Genomic DNA, 11,555 nt, shown 5'->3' on the forward strand with positions numbered 1-11,555 from the left:
TTTTGTTCCCACTTAGACAAAGAAGGATATCTTTCATCCAGGAAATAATATGTTCCACTCGACTAGTGTTATTGCTTAGATTAGTACATTGCCTGTCCATTTGGGGAAAGATCTAGGAGTTGTCATCATGCATTTGGAATGGAGATGGTTGATGTCAATGAGTTGGGCCAGGGGTTCATATAAACTTTGAATAATAATGGCGACAGTGATAAACCTTGAGGGATGCTGTACTGGGCAAGCTTCCAAAGGGCACCCTTCCATTGCCTCTGCATTGTCACCTGCCCTTAAGTTGTTCTGAGGCGGTGCCAGTACATTGAATTCTTAGGGCGCACTCTTGGCTTAACCATCTCCGAAGAGATTGATAAGATGATTCCTAGGGTCAACCATGCCAATGCCAACTCCCTACTTGAGAAGGATAATGAATTTGTGCACATCAAGGATGTTATTCCTCTGAATGTGCCTCTTTGTGATCCTGCCTCAAGAATCCATGCATGGGTTTTATTGGTCTTGGACCCTACACTCACTTGGCCATTTATCTTTTTGTGTTCACCTGAAAGTGAGTCAAGTGATTAGTCCCACCCTCTTCTTCACCGGGTATGTCATTGATTGAAGCTAGAGTGAAGTGCATCCCTGGGAGATGGAGGGATATTAATCCAATGTGTAGAAGTTCACTCTGGAGCCCCAAACTTAGGTTTACAGATTTAAGCACTCCTGCTCCCCAGTGCCTCAAGGGCACAGTTCATGAACATGCGCTAGTGACCCTATCAGGAAATGGAGGGGAGCTGGTAGTGCTGGAGCAGAGTTTTCTGTTGAAAATTTATCGAGCTTTAAGCTCCAGTTTCGTCTATATGTTATGATTAAAATTACTAATTTGTAATCATTAATTAATAGTTTGTTTTGTTGAATGTCCAAATTAACCAACATTACTAATGAGAGAAAACTACACGTGGGAATGCATATATGTTGCTTAATAATATGCACAATATAATTAAATGAGTATCGCAAAAGTGTTATTTGTTTTGAGTTTGTGCTTTTAAAATAACGTGTGCTAATGCTTTATTGCGTTGCAGAACGCTAGATAATTACATACACATAAGGGTATTAGTGGGGATTAACACTGTTTAATCATTATGATGTGGTAACGTTGTTTTGTGTTTCTTTTAATTAAGATGGTCCGTTTTGGCCTAAACAAAGATGGCTGCTATTTACAGCCTGCGCTCGAGTGATTGAATTTTGACGAGAGGCCTTGCTGAACATGGTTGAAAGTCACCTGACCACAGCCTCTGCCTGAATTAAAAGTTTCCGTGAGGACAGCAGTTCTGGACATGTTTCCAATTGTCCTTGGAGAAGGATAAAGCCACAATGAACAATGACAAATCTGCGGTGGCTCTGCTATGGTACCAAGGAAGAGCATTTATGAAAGTAACACTTGCAAACTCGAGTTTCCTTTTTCCGTGTTTTTATTTTTGAGATTTTTCCTGAGCGGAGGTTTTCTAAATGTAACCAAGTGACATCCTTTCCTGCTCGCTCTGCTCAGCAGCTCCACGGATATTCAAAGTTTGTTTGTAACTTTTATTTTGTCATTTTTGTTATAAATATGTTAGACTAGAGAGGGTCCGTGTTCATTGCGCTCATTACATTCCTTGCGGTCATTGCGTTTTGGACTTCTTCCTGAACCTATGCTGAGGACGGCAACTCGAGAGACTTTACCGAGAGACCTGTCCTGACCCATTTAGCTAGAATAGGTAACTATGAGAATAATGATTTTGCTATTGATTGACTTTCATTTTGAACTAATTTAGATAAATAAGCATTTGTTTGAATTCCAGTGTCGGGCGGTTATTTCTTTGTCATTTATTGAGTTTCGAATGTATTTCCTATGTTTAAAATCATGACTCAGGACAATGTCTTTATGGTCGCATTGACCTCGTTTAGATGCAGATTGGTTTAGGTTTTCTCTCCTATATTCAGTGTGGATAGAGTAATAGTGTGAATTTCAGTGTGATGGGCCCTAGCGTATGATGAGTGTATGTGCGTGCAACTGTGGATTTACTCTGTCCGTGGAAGTAGGGAGAATTTATATGCGCCGATCTGCAGCAGTAGCACTGCAAGTTCAGGCCCACAACTGTTGTTGCCACCTGGTCTATTTCTACCCTTCTGGGCTGTATTTTAAGTCCAGGCTGATAAAAATATTGTGGAGAGCAGTGAAATCCTGCATTTTTCCCCTTCTGAAAGATAGACCTAAAACAGCAAACTCAAAATGAAATCAATTAAAAAGTATTTGAGAACTGTCTAAATTGTTTCAGAATGGTTATTTGGGTATAAAGAGGAATAAGTGCTGAGTTACAAAATAATCTTGACAATTTTACACAAATTCTTTTCACATTTCAGTACTTGGCCATTCCAAAATAGCAAAATTTAAACAAATGCCTAGTATTTTGCGCTATGCAGACTATAGTCTCCTCTGACATGACTATCACCAAAGACGACCTTGGAGCCACGGACCAAAGAACATTGAGGACATGCTGATGATGGGTAAGCAAACATTTAATTTTTCATTATAATAAAGCATTAAAGTAATCATGCAAGCAATGTCATTGATTTAATTACTGCGTAAGTTGCGTTCCTGGCTGTTAGCCATTTCGAGCATGATTTCCCGTGTAGGATGTTTCTTTCTAAGTAAGGGGGTGTGGCATAACGGCTAGAGATGTTGACTTTGGAGCTTTAGAAGCAGGTATGAGTCTCGGCGCTGCTTAACATCCTGTGATTCTGGGCAAATCACTTAATCTCCCTGTTTCCCATAAAAATCTTACGGTTTTAACGGTAAACCTGTGTAATATAACAGGCACTGACTGAAAGCACTCTAATACCTTCGGGTCGAGTTCACTCGAAAGACTGATTGCATAGTGCATGCTATGAATTCTGTCTTTTCATTTTTGACTGATGCTCTGTGAGAAAATCGCACTGCCTTCAACTTCATCTCCAGAGCTCTGAGTCGTGCTCTGTTATAAACAAAATACTTAACAAGTCATTAATGTGGTCATTGGTGTTGAGCATAAAGGCACTGCTAGAGTCTCACAGTTCCTGCCAAAATATTCACCTTGCTGGCCTCACCATTTGTGTATGTCACCAACCGCCACTGGCTGCCAGTGACATGCATACCCACTCTTTGTTTTGCCCGGGCATGCTGTGTTCGGGTGCACTGTGCAGCATTACTTAAGTCCTTCTGAGTGGTCGATGTGTACATAAAAAGTACAGAAACAGTGACCCCGGGTGCAATTGGGTGGCGGAGCACTGGTAGCACATTCATTGGCTATGGAGAGCAGGGTCGGAATGGGACAAAAAATAGGCCCGGGCACCAAAAAAAAAGTAGCACCCATTAGTGAATCAGAAAGCCCATGCGCCACCCCAAAAAAACAGCGGCCCATGTTTACAAAGTGAGGCATTTGTGAACATGTAAAGGCACGCTGTGTAAGTAATTTTCAAAGGTGTTTATTAAAGCTGAAATCTCTTTGTAAAATTATGGGGAGAAAAAAGGAAATACTAGGGAAATAGGATCTGGAATTGCTGATTATTCTGGTAGATCCTTATTTTTAAGGGGGTCTGGAGGGTCCCACTTGTAATACCTGGTTAGCTACCGCCCTCTGGGTTTACTGGTACACCGAGTATCTGTAACTTCAGCAGTGCATCTCCACCGAGAGCATGAACAGAGAACTGGTAACGAGTGCACCAGATTGGAACCTGTGACATGCAAGTTACATAGACATGTCTGCAGCAGGTGCCTGAACCCACTGTTGATATTCGTAAAATGGAGCCTATGGCCAATATGCTACACACACATATCTAAAGGCGAATTTGTGATTCAAGTTCGTATTGGAATTCGAGACTATGACCTGCGGGATACACACACTGGTCTCTGCCGTAAATTCATTCAGCATCTGAGTTTTCAGAATTATTAAGAGTGACCTGCTGGCTTTAGATGGAACGCTGCAATTGGTCTATTAGTCCATGTTCTCAAAAGGATTGGAACGTGTGACCTTCATACATTACATATACGAACTGAACTTGCAGAACCACAGAATCTTCTTATTTTCTGCTACATTATTCCCATGTTCATTCTTTTCTTTTGTATTTCCTTTATTATTTTCCCTTTTTTATTTTTGCTCATCCTTTCCTTGCTCTTTTCTTCACTCTAGTTTTTTAGGTTCTGTTTGTTGAACTCTGCCCCTTTTTTGCTTTTTGTTTCTTCCTTTTCCACTAACTCCTGTGCCTCTTCAGTATTTTTTCTCTTTTTCCCATCATTGTTTTGAGTTGCCTTTTCTAAGAGATAATGCACCTTAAGGAAAAATAAAATAATTTGAAAAAATGAGCCTCCCGATTCAGTTTTCTCATTAAGGAAACAGTTTCAGAAAACTCACTTAGTTATTCTGAACCCGCCCCTGTAGACCAGGTAGAAGGCGACCTTGTTACCCAGATACTACTAAACAAGGGCAGTTGGAGCTACCCTCACCGCGCACAACAGGATAAAAAAAGGTGGAAATAAAACAGAAGAAATTTACGAAGCCTAGAAACTAAAAAAAAAACTTCTAGGCCCTTCAAACATGAATGATTGAAAAACGTGTCACTGGTGAAGCTTCTCAAACACAGATGCCTCAGGATACTGACGGCTGTGTGAAATTGCCTTCGCTGGTTATGATAGTGACGGATTCTTCATCTGGCTCCAGGTTGAATCCACTAACCACAAAATGGAGTGGTCCTTTTACTCCTGTAATGTGAGAAAGTCCTCTAGGAGGTCGAGAACTCTTCTTCCATTAGTCTGCAGTAAAGACAGAAAATTTGCCCCAACTGTCGCTGGCAGGAGAATCTCGCAACTTCAGTGATTGATTGCCCAAAAATCTCTGAAATCTATGATCCCGCTAAATAGATCAAAAGTCCGGATGCGACGTCACACACACCACTGCTGAGAAGCTTGAGTTCAGACAGTAATAAGTTGTTTACAATCCAGAATTACCAGCTTCACACAATATTTAGGGCAAAGCGTCTGTCAAATTTTGCTCCCTCTATGATTCTGGATCATTGTGATTATTTTTCATAGTACAGGAATTGATGTGATCTCGGATATCACTCCCACTGATAAAGATCTCTCGCGGAGCATTGATTTGACTCTAGCAACAAGGCAAGGTCATTTCAGCTATAGAATGTGGCAGGGCTACTGATAGATAATCAGAAAGTTGATTTACTACAACCTTCCTGGACAGCTATAATCTTCTTACAAGAGATGTGACCAATTGAAAATGCTTAGATCAGGAACCATTCAGTCACCCTGCTAGGAGTAAAGTTTGCTCTCCCTCTCCAAGTAATCCGAGTTGGGATCTGACCAGTTGGCATGTTTTGGTGCAAGAGTCTTGTAATCACATATATTAAAGTTCACAAAATATAATTTCTCTCCTACTAACTTGAAAAGTCAATTGAAACGACTGTGGCATAATCACTAAATTTAAAGTATGTATGACTGCATCTATAAACCCAATGGGGGAATCAGAATCTCTTTCCCTGAAATGTACAAGGGCCTTTTTAGAGATGCATAACACTGGAAACTGTCTCTGGAAATTAAGCTAACTCGCACTCGCAGACAGTTTGGGTACTTTACATCAAGCGAAGCTAAGTTAATTAGAATTAGGAGGAAGAGGTTGTCTTGACATCTAACAGCTCTAAGAAGAAGGTGAGTTATTCTTCTCTGGCACAATTAGCATAGGGCTGCAATGAAGAATAACTCAAAATCATTTTGGCATACTATTTTATTGTCCAGTAGGACAAAAGTAAACAGTTCAGCAATCAGAACCCTACAGCAGGAATAGATACATTATCTAATAGAACTCCTTGCTATAAATTAGCCAGAAATTCTGTTCTGCTTCTGCCAGGAGTCATTCCAATCTTCGCATTAAACGTTTCATACTTCTCCAATAGCAAAACAAATATTTGAGGAGCTAGATAATTTAGGTGCAATGGAGCCGAATCAGGTTTGAATAGCAGCAAGAAAAAAGATCCTGATCTTTGGGGAAAATGTTGAGCTCTTCTGTTTCTTCACTAGTATACATAAAAAAAAAAAAACAATCTCCTGTGTTGGCAGCATTATACTCCCTGTTAGAAAGTCATCTTTTTTTCCCTGTTCACCCCCATTTTTTGCTGAATGAAACTGGTGTTAACTGACTCTGACTGTACCATGGGCTCTACTACCCAAGCCCAGCGTTAGTGCTATTTGTACCAAGCATTTGCAATGCAATAGGTCTTGCATTTGCGAGAGTTTAAGCTATTGGCATTGTAAATGGCAATGCCTTTTATTTATGTTTTAGAAAACAACACTTAAATAAAAGGTATTGTAATTTACAATGCCAATAGCTCAAACTTTCGCAAATGCGAGACCTATTGCATAGCAAATAGTTTTTGATTTAAGGCATTAATAACATGATACAAAGACATTGAAACAACACCACACCTCTGCTAGCCCTGTGTGCAGATGCCAAGGAACATGACGGAGCTAAATGCATGAACTGTTTGTGTTCACAGATTATCTCAAGGGCAAAAATCAAGTGCTGCTGCACAGCTCGGGCATAATGACACCTGCAAAGCATGGGTGCTTTGAAGTTCAAATGAATTTTTTTTAATCTATAGCATCCAAAAAGGAATATCGATGTTTTTAAAGAAAATTGTTTATAGGGAGAGCGAGCTATCTTTGCTATGCCGTAATACTGTCAGCATAAAGTAGTCACGATTTCTAAATTCAAAGGTTCACTGTGGTTAACGCGACAAGAGAAAGGAGCGACATAGGCATTACCAGGCCTTTTCTGCTATGCACCAGTATTAAAAAACGTATACAGTAATCTCGCATTTCCTTCTCTATGACTAAATGTATAATTTAAACAGCTAAGAAAAGCATGGGGTTCTAATTTGCTAACTCTTCATATTTAGTAAATAAACTGAACTCGGTTATGTAGAGAGTAGTGCCGGCATAGCCCAAAGCTCGTTCACAACCTTGAATAATTAAACAATTCTTGCCCTTTGTGCTTGTTCTTTTATGTGCACAAAAGACAAAGTCCTAGTGAATATTTTCACTGACAAACTCAGGAAGTGAAATGTTGCTGCAACACTCGTCACCTAGAAGCAATTGTGAAACAGACAACTTGAACAAGACTATTATTAAAAACAGTGGCAAATGACCGAATGTTCACTGCTCGCCCATGGCAACATCTTCCCAATTTATTCATGGTATCTTTTCGAGTACTTGAAAACAAATGGTTTTGCATAAAAAATTAATTAGCAGAAAGGCTAGTATTTGGCGACATAGTGCACATCTGCCAAATTAGAAAGGTTTTTCGCCTTGGATACGTCATCTGTTTTTAAAGAAGACACATGAAATAAGAATTCAAAACTCTCTTTAATGAATATAAACAAGCTGATATGTTTCTAAAGCAACGGATTTCTGAAAAGCATGTACAAAGGAACTGCTGTAACTTCCCTCACTGGAAATTGTGTTAAGCTAGCTTCATCTGGTTCTCCTGCTGTTAACGCGCGTGTCTGCCGCATGTTTATACATGCATCGCGCTTTCACCTTAAGTGAAAGCGCAATGCATGTATAAACACGCAGTCTGTAAGAGATGCCGTGCACAAGCGTGCGCGAGCGGAATCTCCGGTCCAGGTGGGCGGGGCCTAATACTGACAGGGCGGACACCAACCCCGCTTCCAGAAAAGCCGGACACGAAAGCGACGGCAATACATCTTGCCAAGGCGAAGCAGCGCTTGCGCGCTGCAACGCAGGCGAGACCTTAAAAGGTACATGTAATGGGGTACACTTACAATTCGCAATGACAGACCCTATACTTCACTAGTAAATAATAGGGCCAGGGCCTTCAAACTACCTATAAGTCCCTAAAATGTAATAGGGCATGGAAGTTTAGAGGACATGAGATTTCCTGCACTTGCATGTGTGCACTGCTGGGTGCCTGCTGTCATCTTAAAGGCAGCCTGGTCTTGCAGGCTGTTTTTAAAAATAAAATTGTGTGCAAACTCAACTTTCGTGGTATGGGCACTTTGAAAGTGATAATCTACTGTATTATTATATATTAGGTGCCTCCGGGGTCTCCACTAGGTGTCCCATGGGTGGGGGTCATGTAACTATAAGCAGGGGGCTTATAAAAGATGCTTTATATGCCCTGGTGAGGGAAAAACTGCCAAATTTATTTTTCTCCATTGTAGATTCTTAGCTCCATAGGCTAACATTGCAATATTTTATTTAGTTATACATGTTGCTAGGAAAGGAGTAAAAATGTCATTCAAGGACTTAAAAGATTGGTATTCATAAATCCAACAACTTGCCACTGTTGAATTTATCATAACTAGTACAGAAGAGAAGTCACAGAACGTTCTCATATGTAGGCCAAAATCCCGCTTTCTAGTGGTCTCTGCTGATTGGTCAGTCTTAACAGGCTTATCCAGACTGTTTTGATTAGGTGATAAGTGGCCTGGTCTGAGCAGAGGTTATCTGATGGAGAGAGGATGGGTCATGCAGAGGGGGCTGGGGAAATCATACTGAGGGCAAAGAGAGAGCAGATCAGTAAGGAATGCTAGGTGTACCTACCCCCACCTCCTCTGCTCCAGCAAGATGGCAGGTTTAGGACAGGAATTTGCTGAGGTCAGAGGAAGAGGAGCTAATGGGAATGAGCCACATAGTGAGTTGGTTTAGCTAACTCTTACTCCTCTGGAGAGAAATCATCCATGGTGGATTTTGGAAGTGCAGTCCTTTGTGGAACAAGGAGATGTCTCACTTTGGACGAAGTTGTCATTCTTTTGGGTGGCACCTAGCATCTCATTGGACAGAGGTGCCCCCGGCTAGTTGCCACAGAAAACTGAAAAAATATTTGAGAGCTGCATGGTCTCTCAGACCTGCTGCCTGAAACTACAAGAAAAAGAAGGACTACCCTGCTGGAATCTGGATCTGAAGGCCTGCAATCTGATTGACTGCGCCTGCTGCACAATCTGGTACTACTGCCCTGGGGACAGTGCCTTGCTTCAAGAAGGATTAAGAAGTGGACTCCCTGCAAGCTACAGGTTGACAGAGCCCACCTACATCATCTCCACCAAGAGTCCATATCCTGGAGTGCATCCAGTGGACATTTAAGAATTTGGCCAGGTGCATTGTGGAAATTGCAGACCAGACATCCCAGAGACCATTTAGGAGATTCTAGAGCTTTGGATGGGTGTTTTGGACACTTGGAACCTACAAGGAGACCTTCAGGAAGCACCTTCAGAAATCTGAAAAACTTTGGAGAACTTTTGGGAAGAGCTCCATAAGGAGGCCGACCTGACCGTGGCAGTCAAGCCGACTACCTTCAACTGGGACCCGGCCAGGATTTCAGGTTCGGGAGTATCGGACTTCCAGAATTTGACCTGGGCCTCGCGGAAAGTCAGGCCGGCGAACCCTCACTGAATCTGGCCTGCTGGGGAGGGTCAAGCAACGTTGGAAGAAAAAGCGTCAGAAAAGTTTCTAAGTGTGAAGGTAAAACTTTGACCGGGGCTTCACACTTTAGTGTATCCGACTAGGGCTCCATTGTGGTCAGCCTCATACTTTGACTTTGGCCCAGTCAAGTGTGGCCAGATATCCCGCTATATATTTTTAAACACTATAATGTGGTTAATCTTTAATAATTCATTTCACCATTTCCCTACATTGGATTTTTGTAATTTTGGTGTTTATTTGTTCATAAGAATATTTCCTATTTTTATAAATTGGTGTAGGATTTTTATTGTGTTTTGTGTCTTACTTATGTAATGTATTGGTGTTTTTAAATGCTTTACATTCCTGTATCCTAAATTTGGCCTTTCTGCTCGTTATCAGCCACCAAGGGTTGAGCAAGGGGCTAATTTACTGAGCCATTTACTGGACCCTATACCATGTTAATGGCCTTGTTACTAGTGGTAGGTGAATACTTACCCCTACCAACAATCCGCTTTCCAACACTCCCTTTGAACAAAAAGTGCACCCTGAAAGGTCAGCTACAGTATCTGACAGGGTGGAACATTCTGATGAACCAGCAACTTTTACAAATAGTGCTAACCAGGGGTATTTCTTCCTTAAGAGATTCCCAGAGAAACCAATGGCAGGAACCAGACACCTACGGTGGGGGTTATGGTCAAGAATCAGTAGGTTGTGAGAGGTTTTAGAATGGCTATGAGAACATCTGTGAGGTGTATCCCTTTATGGCTGTGGAATACCAACCTATAGTGGCTGGGGTTGCTGTGAGTAACTAGCCAGCCTTCGTGAAGTGCAGACTTCTGGGTCATGCCAGGCAGCAGCAGCATTCAAACCTAGGAAACTAGGAAGCTGCCTGACAATGTCTTGTGGTATTGGCTCTTTGCTTGTTGCCAGTTTGTCACTTTTTCCATCCTCCACCTTTGTTATTTTTATTTTCCGTACTTTTACCTCTTTGCCCCTTTGATCTGACCATGAGCTTCAGATTCTGTTTTGGCTTTGGCATACTACTGTGGATTTTCATTTATATATTTTTTTGGTCTCTTTGGCCATTATGTTGATCTTGCTCTCTGGACTCTGTTTTGACTCTTTTGCTTTGGTATGTTTCCCCTTTCCCTCTTCCTGCTCAGACCAGTCTCGGTTCATTCCCTGAGTCTGGAGCTTACTGGCTTCACTTCCACTTGGCTTAGATTCGCTGTTGCCCGCCTTTCCAAAGCTTTTGAGTATACATGCATATTATATGTTTATATTGAATATCATGTTTTCTTAAAGTTACATTGTGTTGTTGTTATACTAAAACACTGCATGTACCTTTTCTGATTAGTGCGCTAGGGAGGCTTTCTATGGGCATTGCGGTTGGTGTTCCCACCCAACACCCATGGATTTTGATGCTGCCCCAAATTTACAAACCATGTAAACCTAGGTATGCGCCAACACCTTATGCCTCCCAAGGGAGGCACAGCAAGCGGAAATAACTTTATTTCCCCTCATTTCTTTCTCTTTCCATGGGAAGAGGAAAAAACCTCCTAGGATTATTTTTGTGCAGGAAGGTGCCCCTTTCTGCACAAAAAGCAATTCTGCAGACAACGCAGGTGCAAGGGTGCCTGCTTTGGCGCTAAGCTGCCGGAATGGCATCGGCGCATGGGGTAGGGACAGTAATGAATCATATTGGAGAAATATGGTGTAAATCTTTTAGACCATTATGACTTCATGTCTGCTTCTCCCAGATTTCGGAGGGCTTGGACTATTGTGACTATTGTGTTCAACCTCGTAGCGCCTAGTGGAGTTTTAGTTCTGCTGTATTGGGCTCTAGGAGAAGGGCCACTCACTCACAGGGAAATTAGAGGACTTCATGAGAAGCAAAGACTTTCAAAAAGCCAATAGGGCTGGTACGGTTTAAAGACAGGGCTCACCTCCACATTTGGCTGGCTCTGGCCCAGCATTGAAGTTATAGGAGAGGCAGTGGCCAGAAAACTCATTTAATTTTGAAGAGACAGGTCAAGTACTCTTCCGCCAATCCAACTGCGCG

Source organism: Triturus cristatus, chromosome 9, assembly GCF_964204655.1.
Source record: "Triturus cristatus chromosome 9, aTriCri1.1, whole genome shotgun sequence".
Taxonomy (NCBI): Eukaryota; Metazoa; Chordata; class Amphibia; order Caudata; family Salamandridae; genus Triturus; species Triturus cristatus.